Genomic DNA, 14,038 nt, shown 5'->3' with positions numbered 1-14,038 from the left:
CCAACTACATATGAACAACACTCCGCCTCACCGTGTGGTGACACCACCAGGTCATTACTCCACCCCTCTGGACAACATGATTGCTGCAGCTACACGATTGGCGGCTCTGCCCGTCGAGGGTGAAACTCCAGCGGCAGTTGAAACCCGAAGGGCCAGGGAGCTTCTACAAATAGCTTTGGTACAACAGCGGGCTTATTCTTATAGTCGTGACCGACTTCATGCGACTCCTCGCCCGAGACGGAGCTACAGCAGGCACATTGACTCGCCAGCGGTCTCAAGTACTGAACAACACCGTAACCAACCTCTCAAGCATGACCCGACGTGCAATGGAGTCAGTGCACAAAATTTGGTGGACCAGGCCAGAACACGTCGGGAGGCTGAGTTGGTGGCTCAATTGGCGGCTCATCAGCACGCGCCGGTTTACCCGACAGCTTCAATTGAGGCAGGTGTGACTTCCAAGGCTTTCGGTGTGTTGTGTCTAAAGGCAGCTATACGAAACAAGCGTCTGCCCAAGGACTTCAAAGGCCTTCGTAAGGTGCTTAATTATACAGCCGATCAACCCCCTGAGGCGTGGGTGGATAGTTATGAGATGGCCATGGAGATGCTGGATGTTAGTGAAGCGGCTTACGCCAAGTACTTCACCATGATGTTAGAAGGTACGGCTCGTACCTGGTTGAAGGGATTGCAGGCTAATTCCATCGGGTCATGGGCGGAGCTGAAGGCACGGTTTATCCAGAATTTTAAAGATACGTGCAAGCAGCCTATGTCGATTGTGGATTTAGTTTCATGTGTGCAGGCCGAGGGCGAGTCAACGACCAGCTGGGTGCGCTGGGTCTCGACCATCATACATTCTTCAGATAATATCAACGTCGGCTCAGCGGTTCTGATGTTGGAGAAAAATTGCCGGTTCATTCCACTCAAGCAGAAAATCTTGGACGGCTCAAGCGTCATTGCAATGACATGGGGGAGTTAATGGCGGATCTTGTAAAATATGCCGACTCTGTTGGTACCAAGGACCCCGATTCTGAGGATGAAAGATCGGGAAAGGGAAAGAAGAGCAACGGCGTGAAGGGATAGCAATACAATTCTACCAATCACGGTGGTAACGGTAAGCGCAAAGCTGATGATTTTGTGGCTAACACCGATGCGCGCAATTATAACCAGCATCGTAAGGGACAGACGGCTCCGGGGACAGGATTTGATCTTGAGGCAATGTTAAATTAGCCGTGTCCAAAGCACGGAATGGATCGAAAGCCAACTACTCATTCGTGGAAAGATTGCAGCGTAATGAGAAGCTTGAGGGAGTCCATCCAGCGCCATCATGGCCCGAACGGCGGATCAGGATCCGGTTCTCATGGTCTGGGTCATGGAGGCGGTGGTTCAAGTTCCGAGTTTCAAGGTCATGGTAACCAGGGTGGCTACAATCAGCAGAGTAATCAGGGGAGTCAACAGCAGCAACAGTATGGTTATCAAACCAACCCAAAGTAGTTAAATAGTGGGCAGTATCATGTCTTCACCACTAGCTTATGTAAGCGGGACCAGAAGCTTCATAAGAGGGCCCTGAACGCGATTGAGCCGGCAGTGCCACGTTATTTGCGGTGGTCAGAGCAGCCTATTGTTTGGAGTCGTGAGTATCATCCGCCTCGAGTTGATAATCCGGGTCACCTGGCTCTGGTAGTGGAACCTTAGGTTGGGGGTTATAAGTTTACTAAGGTGCTCATGGATGGAGGTAGCAGCATTAACATACTTTATTATAAGACCTTCCGTCACATGGGACTGATAGATAAGAATCTTAAATCGTCAAACACTGTCTCCCATGGTGTCGTCCCGGGTAAGTCAGCCTACCCAGTGGGGAAGATATCATTAGAAGTGACCTTTGGAGATGAGCACGATTCCAGGTCTGAGACGTTAACCTTTGAGGTGGTCAAGATCAAAAGCCTTTATCATGCTCTATTTGGGCGGCCGGCTTATGCTAAGTTCATGGCGAGGCCCTGTTATGTCTACTTGCAGCTTAAAATGCCGGGTTATAAGGGCACCATCACAGCGCATGGGAGTTGCAAGGTGACCTTGGAATGTGAGGAAGGTGATGTGGCTTATGCTGAATCAGTTTGTGCAACGGAGAAGCTAAAATTTTACAAGAACAATGCTGACCCAGCATACATGACGTCTTTGAAGAAACCGACCACAGAGCATGATCCTTAGTTAAAATTTAAGTTGGTGGATGATACTACGATGCTTGATTTCGTCCCTAGCGACTCATCTAAGTAGTTCAACATCAACCCTAATCTGGATCCGAAGTAGGAAAGCACGCTCATCGAGTTCATCCGTGAGAACTGGGACATTTTTGCATGGAAGCCTTCAGACATGCCGGGTGTACCGAGGGAACTCGCTGAGCACACTCTTAATATTGATCCGAAGTTTAAACCGGTCAAGCAATTTCTTCGTCGGTTTAATGAGGAGAGGCAGAAGGCCGTTGGTGAGGAAGTGGCCCGGCTTTTGGCGCCTGGGTTTATCATTGAAGTTTTTCATCCTGAGTGGTTGGCTAATCCGGTGCTGGTACTAAAACAGAACGGCACTTGGCGAATGTGTGTGGATTACACGGACTTAAACAAAGCTTGTCCGGCTGATCCGTTTGCTCTCCCTCGTATTGATCAAAGCATTGATGCTATGGTAGGTTGTGAGCATTTGAGTTTTTTGGATGCTTATTCTGGTTATCATCAGATCAAGATGGCAGTTACAGTTAAGGACCAGGAGAAGACAACCTCCATTACTCCGTTTGGAGCCTTCTGCTATGTGTCTATGCCTTTTGGGCTCAAGAGTGCCCAGGCGACTTATCAGCGATGTGTACAAAATTGCCTTCACAATCAGATTGGGCGTAACGTTCATGCTTATGTAGATGACATTGTGGTGAAGTCAAGAGAGAAGGAGACCCAGATTGATGATTTGAAGGAGACGTTTGACAATCTCCGGGTCTACAAGATGATGCTCAACCCGGCTAAGTGTGTCTTTGGTGTGCCCGCAGGCAAGCTCTTGGGTTTCCTAGTTTCTAACAGAGGCATTGAAGCTAACCCGGAGAAGATCAAAGCCATTACTTCATTGGCTAAGCCGGCGTGTATTAATGATGTTCTACGTCTGGCGGGTCGTATTGCGGCTCTGAGCCGGTTCATAAGCCGGCTGGGTGAGAAGGTTATTTCTCTTTATCAGATGATGAAGAAGACAGATCACTTTGTTTGGAGTGATGCTGCTAATCAAGCGTTTGAGGATCTGAAGAAACAGCTGGCTGAGCCGCCCGTGCTTGCTGCCCCTGTTGATAAAGAGCCTCTGTTGTTATATGTGGCTGCTAATAGCCGGGCTGTCAGTGTAGCCATCGTGGTGGAAAGAAAGGAGGCAGGCAAGGAGTACCCGGTCCAATGGCCGGTTTATTACATCAGTGAGGTGCTTATCGAGTCCATACAGAGGTACCCACACTGGCAGAAGCTTGTGTATGGGGTTTTCATGGCAAGACGGAAGCTTAAGCAGTATTTTCAGGGTCATCCCATCACTGTGGTTAGTTATGCTCCTTTAGGAGATATCATCCAAAATAGGGAAGCCACAGGCCAGGTTGCTAAATGGGCCATTGAGCTTGGTCTTCACGGTTTAAAGTATGTACCACGCACGGCCATCAAGTCCCAAGCACTTGTGGATTTCATCAATGATTGGACAGAGTTCCAGGCACCTAAGGAAAAGCCAGACATCACATATTGGACTATTCACTCTGATGGATCCAGACAACTGGAGGGCTCGGGGGCTGGAGTTGTTTTGACTTCCCCACGGGGTGACAAGTTTTCTTCTGTTCTCCGGCTAATATTCCCTTGTACTAACAATGCAGCTGAGTATGAGGCCTTGCTCCATGGTCTTCGGATGGGTAAGGAGATGAACTTAAGCCGAGTGAGGTGCTTTGGTGATTCAGATCTGGTGGCTCAGCAAGTTTCTGGTACTTGGGATTCTAAGGACCCAGTTATGGCGGCTTATCGACGAGAGGTTGATGCCATTGCAGGTCATTTCAAGGGTTACCAAGTTGAGCATATTGACCAAAGAAAGAATGAGGCGGCTTACAATTTAAGCCGGCTAGGGTCACAGCGTAAACCGGTGCCACCTAACATGTTCTTGGATGTTTTAATCAACCCTTCAGTTAAATTACCTACGGAGGAAGACCTCGCTATGCCTGACCCAGAAGCACAATGGGTGGCGGCTCTTCACGCTATTCCTGATTGGACGGTTCTGTATTTGGCTTACATGACCCGAGGTGAGTTGCCAGAGGATGAGGTCTTTGCCAGACAGATAACTCGACGGTCTAAGTCAATGACGATTCTCAATGGGGAGTTGCACCATCGCAGTGTCACAGGGGCGTTTCAACGTTGCGTCTATCCTAAAGAAGGTTGTGAGATTTTACGAGAAATCCAAGAAGGAGATTGTGGTCATCATGCCGGCTCTTAATCTCTTGTAGCCAAGGCTTTCCGTCATGGGTTCTATTGGTTGACGGCTGCTACCTCTTGAGCACTGCGTTGGTTTTCCCCGAAGAGGAAGGGATGCAGCAAAGTAGCGTAAGTATTTCCCTCAGTTTTTGAGAACCAAGGTATCAATCCAGTAGGAGGCTACGCGCGAGTCCCTCGTACCTGCACAAAACAAATAAATCCTCGCAACCAACGCGAATAGGGGTTGTCAATCCCTACACGGCCACTTACGAGAGTGAGGTCTGATAGATATGATAAGATAATATTTTTGGTATTTTTGTGATAAAGATGCAAAGTAAAATAAAGGCAAAGTAAAAAAGCAAAGGAAATAACTAAGTAGTAGGAGATTAATATGATGAAGATAGACCCGGGGGCCATAGGTTTCACTAGTGGCTTCTCTCGAGAGCATAAGTATTCTACGGTGGGTGAACAAATTATTGTTGAGCAATTGACATAATTGAGCATAGTTATGAGAATATTTAGGTATGATCATGTATATAGGAATCACGTCCGAGACAAGTAGACCGACTTCTGCCTGCATCTACTACTGTTACTCCACTCATCGATCGCTATCCAGCATGCATCTAGAATATTAAGTTAAAAACAGAGTAATGCCTTAATCAAGATGACATGATGTAGAGGGATAGACTCATGCAATATGATGAAAACCCCATCTTGTTATCCTCGATGGCAACAATACAATACGTGCCTTGCTGCCCCTACAGTCACTAGGAAAGGACACCGCAAGATTGAATCCAAAGCTAAGCACTTCTCCCATTGCAAGAAAGATCAATCTAGTAGGCCAAACCAAACTGATAATTCAAAGAGACTTGCAAAGATAACCAATCATACATAAAAGAATTCAGAGAAGATTCAAATATTGTTCATAGATAGACTTGATCATAAGCCCACAATTCATCGGTCTCAACAAACACACCGCAAAAAGAAGATTACATCGAATAGTTCTCCACAAGAGAGGGGGAGAACATTGTATTGAGATCCAAAAAGAGAGAAGAAGCCATCTAGCTAATAACTATGGACCCGTAGGTCTGAGGTAAACTACTCACACTTCATCGGAGGGGCTATGGTGTTGATGTAGAAGCCCTCTGTGATCGATGCCCCCTCCGGCGGAGCTCCGGAACAGGCCCCAAGATGGGATCTCATGGATACAGAAAGTTGCGGCAGTGGAATTAGGTTTTTGGCTCTATATCTGATCGTTTGGGGCTACATAGGTATATATAGGAGGAAGGAGTACGTCGGTGGACAACAGGGTCCCACGAGGGTGGAGGGTGCGCTTGGGGGGGGGGGGGTAGGCGCGCCCCCTACCTCGTGGCCTCCTCTTTTGTGTCTTGACGTAGGGTCCAAGTCTCCTGGGTCTAGTTCGTTGAGAAAATCACGTTCCCGAAGGTTTCATTCCGTTTGGACTTCGTTTGATATTCCTTTTCTTCGAAACCCTAAAACAGGAAAAAAACAGCAATTCTGGGCTGGGCCTCCGGTTAATTGGTTAGTCCCAAAAATAATATAAAAGTGGATAATAAAGCCCAATAATGTCCAAAACAGTAGATAATATAGCATGGAGCAATCAAAAATTATAGATACGTTGGAGACGTATGAACGGCTCACGATGATGCTGAGGATTTAGTGAGCAGATGTGACGGATATTGGAAATTTTCACGACGAGCTCATGTGCCGGCTCAAGAATTGAGGATGATTCCAATTACTTGGCCGTTTGCTACTTGGCAGATTGATATGGTTGGGCCTTTTAATAGGTCCAAGGATAAGAAGACTCACCTCTTGGTGGCGGTGGATAAGTTTACTTAGTGGGTCGAAGCAGAGCCGGTTAGTAAGTCTGATGCGGCAACGGCAGTTCAATTCATGAAGAAAGTGATCTTCCGTTTTGGCTTTCCACACAGCATCATAACAGATAATTGCACTAATCTTTCTAAAGGTGCTATGGAAGAATTTTGTCAGCGGGGGCACATCTGGCTTGATGTTTCCTCTGTGGCTCACCCTCAATCCAATGGACAGGCAGAATGAGCAAATCAGGAGATTCTACGAGGTATCAATCCCCGCCTTATGGTTCCTTTGCAGAGAACATCGGGTTGTTGGGTGGAGGATTTGCCGTCAGTTTTATGGAGCATCAACACAACCCCCAACAGGTCTACGGATTACACACCTTTGTTCATGGTTTATGGGGCAGAAGCGGTTCTCCCTAGTGATATCCGTCACGACTCACCTCGAGTGGCGGCTTATGTTGAAGCTGACAATGAAAGGGCGCGTCAAGATGCACTTGACCTATTGGATGAAGAGTGTGATCTTGCAGCGGCTCGTTCGGCGATTTACCAGTAAGATCTACGGCGTTATCACACCCGCCGGGTTAAAACCAGAACCTTTCAAGAAGGCGACTTAGTGCTCTGGCTCATCCAAGATCAGACAGATATGCATAACTTATCACGACCCTGGGAAGGAACTTTTGTGGTCAGCAAGAATCTGCATAATGGGTCATACTACCTTATCAGCGTTCGAGACAACAAGGACTCACGCACATCGGAGGAGGAGACCTGTCGGCCGTGGAACATCGCTCATCTTCGCCCCTACTATACTTGAGCCTCCTGCTCTCATGATGTACATAGTTATCGGATGTATATATTATAAGCAGTATAATAAAGCCGACATCCCTGACTATTCAAGGCCTCTGTCGCTTCACTTCTTCGAAGCTGAGTGTTTATCATCATTTAAGAGGCTCAACGCCCACAACCTCAGGGACCAAAGAGAGTTGGATGCACAGCACAGCTCAAACATAGGTCCCTGAAGATCATTGGGGGCTTCCTGCTCATCGAGCATAGCTATCGGTACCATCTTGATCAGCGCAATGCCAAAACCTACATGGTCATTTGGGGGCTTCCTGCTCATCGAGCATAGCTGTCGGTACCCTCTTGATCGGCGCAATGCCAAAACTCATAAGGTCACTTGGGGGCTTCCTGTTCAAACATAGGTATATAAACCAAAGATAACATAGATGTCGGTACCCTCTTGATCGGCTCAAATGACACACTTGTAAGTATGTCACTTTTGGGGGCTTCCTGCTCAAACATAGGCATATTCGACCAAAGAGAGCATAGCGTTACTACCGTCTTGACCAAGTTTGTTCAAACATATGTGTATTCAACCAAAGAGAACAAACTCTGACCGGGTCATCCTACCTGTACACCAGCTGCTTCAACTCCATCAGGTCATCCTGATTGACCCTTCGAACTCTTAATGATCAGTCTTTACGGTGTATTCGACCAAGATATGAGCTCGATTAAGGTTCAAACGGCGGCTTGTCATGCGAGAGCACGGTTTACAGATAGTCAGGATGGATCCAGGCTTCATAAGCCGTCTTCCTTGGAACTTGGATAAATTGGCCCATGATACTGTTACTCTGGCCCTGCGTACTCCTGATAAGTCTTTGAGCAAGACTAGACTTATTCCAGGGTTCAAATGTCGATTGGGCACACTGTGAGTCAGGATCACGGCAGCACGAACAATCCAGTGGCTCAGGCTAGTTTCATTGAAAAAGATACTTTGGCTTGGCAGCCCACAAAAACCTTGAATCTCTTTTGATTTCTTATTTGTGTTTGGCTTTTTCGTTGTTTTCTGGTTTTTGTAAGTCGGGCCCAGCTGCCCCGTTTATGGCTCATATTTGAAGCATACTTTGGGTTTATACAACCCGTCAGGAGGACAGACTCTAAATTGCCAAAGGGTGATGAATCCTATGGTTGCAGGTATAAACTCTATTACCTCTCAATTGCCCGAAGCTGATAAGCCGTCAGTTTAAGTATATACTACAGGTATGTCGTTTTACTTAGCAGTTGTCAGACCGGCTCTGGTTATGGACTATTCGTCCCCAGCGGCTTTAATTGGGTATCATGACCCGCCTGGCGGTAAGCCGCCAGGCCCTTGTGTTTTCTTTGTGTGCAGGATAATAATAATTCAAATATGCATAAATCAAAGGCTATCATACCCAGAATGATTTTTTAAACTAGTGGATCAACAGTATTACGCACAACAGAAACGTGCATGATGGCACGACAAAGACAAGTTTTAACTACCCTATTACATGGCTCCATGAGCCAAAAGGAGATCAAGTGTTTTTCCAAAGATTAAGTCTATAAATCGCCCAATGGTTTAATCTTGTTGACCTTGCTGATGGGAGTCCTCTGGTTCATCCCTTTCTGGTTCTTCCTCCTCCGCCGTCTGGAAGTTTGGTTTGGACCAATCAAAGCCACACAAGGCGAAGAATTCAGCTTCGTCGTCAATCAAATTGGATGGGTCAATTTCAGGAGCGAAAGTGTGCTTATGAATCGGCGGGATTAAGTCCTTCACTTTGTACGCAGGCGTATGCATCTTTTGATTCTCTGCGTCAAAAGCCGACTGATACTTAGAGAGGTTGGTTTCTTCGGCAATGATTATCGCATGAGGAAGGATTACTTTAACACAAGCCGTGAAGTCCCATTGATCAAAAGAAGTATCGTCCTCCTTCAGACTTGGATATCCGCTAGCTACATCAGCCGGGTCTAACTCCGGTACCCACGCCTTAGCACGACTCAAGGCCATCACGGCACCGACTCTCGCACACGACCGCTTTATCTCTTGAATCCTGGTGGGCAAGATTGATAATTTATTCAGCACACCGCTTAAAAGATTGGGTCCTTGATTAGCCGGGGAGACGGTAGCCAATATGTGTTGAGCTCTAGTATACAATTGCTCGATAAGAGTATAGACCGCCTTGAGCTTCACAAGTGTGTCTTGGCTAAGGTTACTGCTCCGGGGACCTGAGTAAGTTACAGATTGGTTAAACGGTGGCTTACATTATTGCGACAAGTACTCACTTTGGATGAATAACAAGGCAACTCACCGAAGATAGCAGAAATCATCTGAGATACATGGTGTTTTAAGCCAGAGAGCTCAGTGGTCACCTCCTGAAGAGTTGCTTCTGCTTTCTCGGCCCGTTGTGTTAAAGCAGTCTTTTCTTCAAGCCAAGTCTTTTTCTCCACCTTAAAGCTAGTCTTCAACTTTTTCGACTCAGCCACACTAAACTGGAATTTCGACTCAGCTTTCCGGGTCTCATTTTCTTGAGCCACTAGCCGGGTCTTGGCATCATTCAGTTGATATTCCAGTTCAGCAGTAGTAGCCTGCGTGCAGCACATATTTATCAAACATATTTTATGGCGGATTACAACAATATAAGTCCCAATTTCTTTGCAAGCAATAACACTTGGCATTTGGGGGCTAATGTCTGTCAAAACAATTTTTCAAAGAAACCACTCTTATAAATCAAGTCCCAAGCACTTTGCAAGCAACACTACTTGGCACTTGGGGGCTAATGCATATTGCGTGTATCTTTGTTATAATGAGCCGGATGTGCTGTAAACAGTCTCAGCCAACTCATGGGGGCTATGCAGTTAAGCTCTATTTTCTTACACAGTGATAAATAGGAGCGACTCATTCATACTGATTAAACCGGCCCTTGGGGACTACGAATGCAAAATTACGCTATTTCAGCCTCCGGTTTAAATTTAAATCGGTTATGATTCTTCTAAGTCTATAGATTATTCATTCTTATCATAATCAGAAGACTTGGGGGCTAGCAGCATATGCATAACTTATGTAAGCCGGATGTCATACCTCATATTATTGGTGCATCTATTTCACCATGTCAATCTCAAGGTCGCGACTAGAACGAACTTGGTTAACATAACCAGAGAATACTTCATTGACGGATAGTTGAGAATAATCAGCGATGTCAAGTTTCAATCTCTGCTTCTCAATGACTTCATCCTTCGCGGAGTGTTTGGCCAAGCTAGTTGGACGTCCCGGTTCTTGGAAGCCGGTGCCAGTAATCATAACGTCTTCACCATGTTCTTCTGGCGGCTTAAGTGGGTTGGATGACTCGGTGGGTGCAGGATTGACATCCGTGCGGTCATGGGAAATGTCAGGAATTTCAGGTGCAGGGTCGGAGACAAAATCTTCCGGCTGTTTGTCATAAATGTCAGGCGCAGAAACATGTTGCTCCGGCTCAGCAACTTCGGGCGCCTCAGTTGGCTTGATCATGTTTTCCTTCTTGTTAGGTTCTGCTTGACCACTACACGGTTTATGACAAGTCAGTACAAGTTTGAGAGTATAAAGAGGTACAGAGTAAAATTAATTGCCATTACCTAGGGCCAGTTTTAAAAGCCGGCAATTCGGTTTGCGATGAGTCGCCAGAGGAGGAACAAGCAAGCTCCTGGTCAGTTGGTTCAACAGAGTTAGGAGGAAGGCAGATAAGACTCACGACGGGTGGAAAGAGTTTAAAGTTAAAAAGAATATCATTTCGACGTTTTCGAGGGGCAGGGATGTTTGGTAAGCCGGAGGACAGCTCGTCACCTTCATTGGTCCGGGTTTGACGTTGACTCTCGTGTTGCTATCGTTTCAAAAGAAAGTGAGGATCTAAATAAGCCAAGGGGTGTGAAAACCTTACTTTCCGGGTTATTCGCAAAAATTTATGTGTTGCAAAGGTTCTGAGTCGGAGGAAATAAGTTACCTCTTCTTCAACTGCTTGGCTGGCTCCCGTGTCATCCTGGTAATAGTCAGTGTCAATAAGATGGTTGAAAAACAAGCCAAGAGAGTCAAGGGCTACCTCCGACTCAAAGGTGTCATCCATCTTAAGTAGATCAGAGGCGCTTGATTTCTTCTTAGGTTTCTTGCTGGTCTTTCTGGCGGCTTTCACGGCAGCCCTAGCCATTTTGGCGGCTTCGTGGTCATATTTTGCCTTCCAGAAGTCACATTTAGCCTGCGGAAGAGTAACATACTTGAGTTCACATAATATTTGGATGATGAGATAAAGTAGGGGAAATCAAGAGCCTTACATGTGGTGGCGGGTTAAGCTTACAGAAAGGGTTCAGACCCACTTTGCTGCAGTCTTCGAATTTTCCATTTACAAGTGTTGTTGCCATTTCAATAATACCCTCTTCAGCCAGACGCAGAGAGCTATGGCGTAAGGATCGTCTTTTTCTCTGGTATAAGTACACATCAAGCCAGTTCGGCAGCTTAAGGGTATGATCCGCCACGAGACCCAGCATCGGACCAAATCAACTCTGGGTAAACCGTTTACTAGCAGGGCTTGGGCCTTTCTAATAGTAGGGGCAAGTTTCTTACATTCGGCGGCGGTAAGTTTTTCAGGGAGTTGATGTTTTGGGTCAAGACATTCAGCACGATAACCCGGCAATGGATTTTCATCAGCCGACGAGATATCTTTATGATAGAACTATGTCTGATTCCAATCCTTGGGATGACTCTATAGAGCTGCTTGAGGGAAGATGGCATCTCTTCTGCGTTGAATCGAGATTCCACCAAGTTCCAAGCCAGGCCCATTTGTGAACTCATTTTCGCGGCTTAGATAGAAGAATTCCCTGAAAAGCTCAACACTAGGCTCTTCTTGGAGGTATACTTCACAGAAAACTTGAAAGTTACAAATGTTTGACATGGAGTTGGGTCCAATGTCTTGAGGATGGAGTTTGAAGAAGTGCAAAACATCTCGAAAAAACTTAGAGTCGGGCGGTGAGAAGACCCGGTTCATATGATCAGTGAATATAATGACTTCACCATCCTTTGGTAGAGGTCTCTCTTCGCCTGGGTCAGGAGCGCGGTAATGCATGACACTCTTCTCTAGCAAATATCCAACTTTGACAAAATCTTTTAAAGTACCCTCAGTGACGATGGAGGGAACCCAGTTAGATGTAGTAGTTGTCTTTGGCAGCATTGTGAAAGAAGGACAACCTAAAGGAAGGGAATAATTTTCCGGCTCAAGTTAGTTGGTGAAATCACAAGTTAACGGTTGCAGTATACATTCAGAATGGTGGCTTAAGCGAGGGCTAATGATATATGAAGTAAAGATAAGCCGGTAAAGTAAGCCGCCATGACTAAGATATTCAAGATCTAACAAGAGCAAAATTTGCTAAGTGTTGGGACAAACAGGTTCCACAAGTTGAAGCTATAAATTTGGATCTACAACTGTTCAGAAAAAGGAAATAAATTCTAAACCTACAAAGGCGGCAACAGAAAAGTGGAGGTGCCCCAGAGGAGATCTGTCGTGATGAGGATATGTTCTAATATCAAAAGCGGGTGCTAAAACTGGTGCAGCACAGGACCTACGTTATTTTCAGATTAAACTATGCAATCTAGAAAGGAGAAAGGGAAGAAATGGTGATGAACACCGACAAACACCGAAACCCTAAGAACAGATCCATGAAAAGGAAAAGGGAGGACTTACTGGTGCTAGCCGATAGCGGAGGAGTGCCGCAGTGTTTCTGGTCCGTTCAGGGCGATGCAGCGGTCGGAGTTGACGAAGGGGACGGAGGTCGGTGGTGGTGGAGCTCGTGCAGGCTGGTGCGTCGCAAGGAGGAAGAAGACGAGAAGGAGAAGAGAGGAGAATGAGAAATGGGCAGTTTGACCTTATTTATAAGGAAAAGAGTAACAGGAGGGCGCGAAAAACAAGGAGGCCAAATGATGATTATCCAACTAATTGAATACCTTGATTTTCGAAAGGTCATTAAAGATAAAAGATCCGTTAAAGATGAAGTCATGGCGGGTTTCCGAAATTTCTGGAGATGACGTCATGGCGGGGTACAATGTTTCATAGCAGATGAAGAAGGATTTTTTTCTAAATGTTGAAGATTGACATGAACAAGTTCAAATCAACCTGGGGCCTAATGTTGGGGATATGACTATGAGATATAACCCGCCCAGGAGGGGCCGGGTAAACCGTAATGGCGGTTCATCTAAATGAAGACCAAGAGTATACAAATGGCGGTTCACAGTTAGGCTTGTAAGAGGCCCAACCCCAGAGGCAGCTTAAGGCCCGTAAGTATAAACCGCCATGTATGTGTAGACTTGTAATGTAAGGCATGTAGGATACGTCACCGAGCCGGACACGTTGTATGAGCCGGTCGGGACTCTGTAGGCCGCAGGGCGTCAACCCATGTATATAAGGGGACGACCCGGTGGCGGCTTAGGGCAAGAAACATCATATCAAGAGCCAGGCAAAGCGTGTTTGCTCCCTCGAAATTGAAACCCTAGCAATACCACATCAAACTGGAGTAGGCCTTTACCTTCATCGCAAGGGGTCGAACCAGTATAACTCCCCGTGTCCTTTGTCTCGTTTAACCCCTTTAAGCTAATCCCATTGCAATGGCTCCACAACTAAGTCCTTCCATGAGGACATCTGCCGTGACACTTCCACGACACTCGGTACAATGCTGACGACCCTAAAAAGGGTGGATCCAACCTCAGCCTATTCAAAGGGGATCTCGTACCAGCCGGTGCTTCTAATTCCTTAACATTGGATTTTGAAGAATGGCAGATCATTTTGTTGTATATCTTCACCAACCTAATAGAAGTGCGGCCGTACATCGAGTAAGTTCTTGGTACATTGTTTCGCAACTTCTAATTCCTTTGAACTGCTCTTATTCCCGGATAAATTTGATACGGTTGATACGTCGCAAAATTCTCATATGGAGCGGTGA

The sequence above is a fragment of the Triticum urartu genome, chromosome 5 (assembly GCF_003073215.2).
Source record: "Triticum urartu cultivar G1812 chromosome 5, Tu2.1, whole genome shotgun sequence".
Taxonomy (NCBI): Eukaryota; Viridiplantae; Streptophyta; class Magnoliopsida; order Poales; family Poaceae; genus Triticum; species Triticum urartu.
This window is presented reverse-complemented; position numbering follows the sequence as displayed.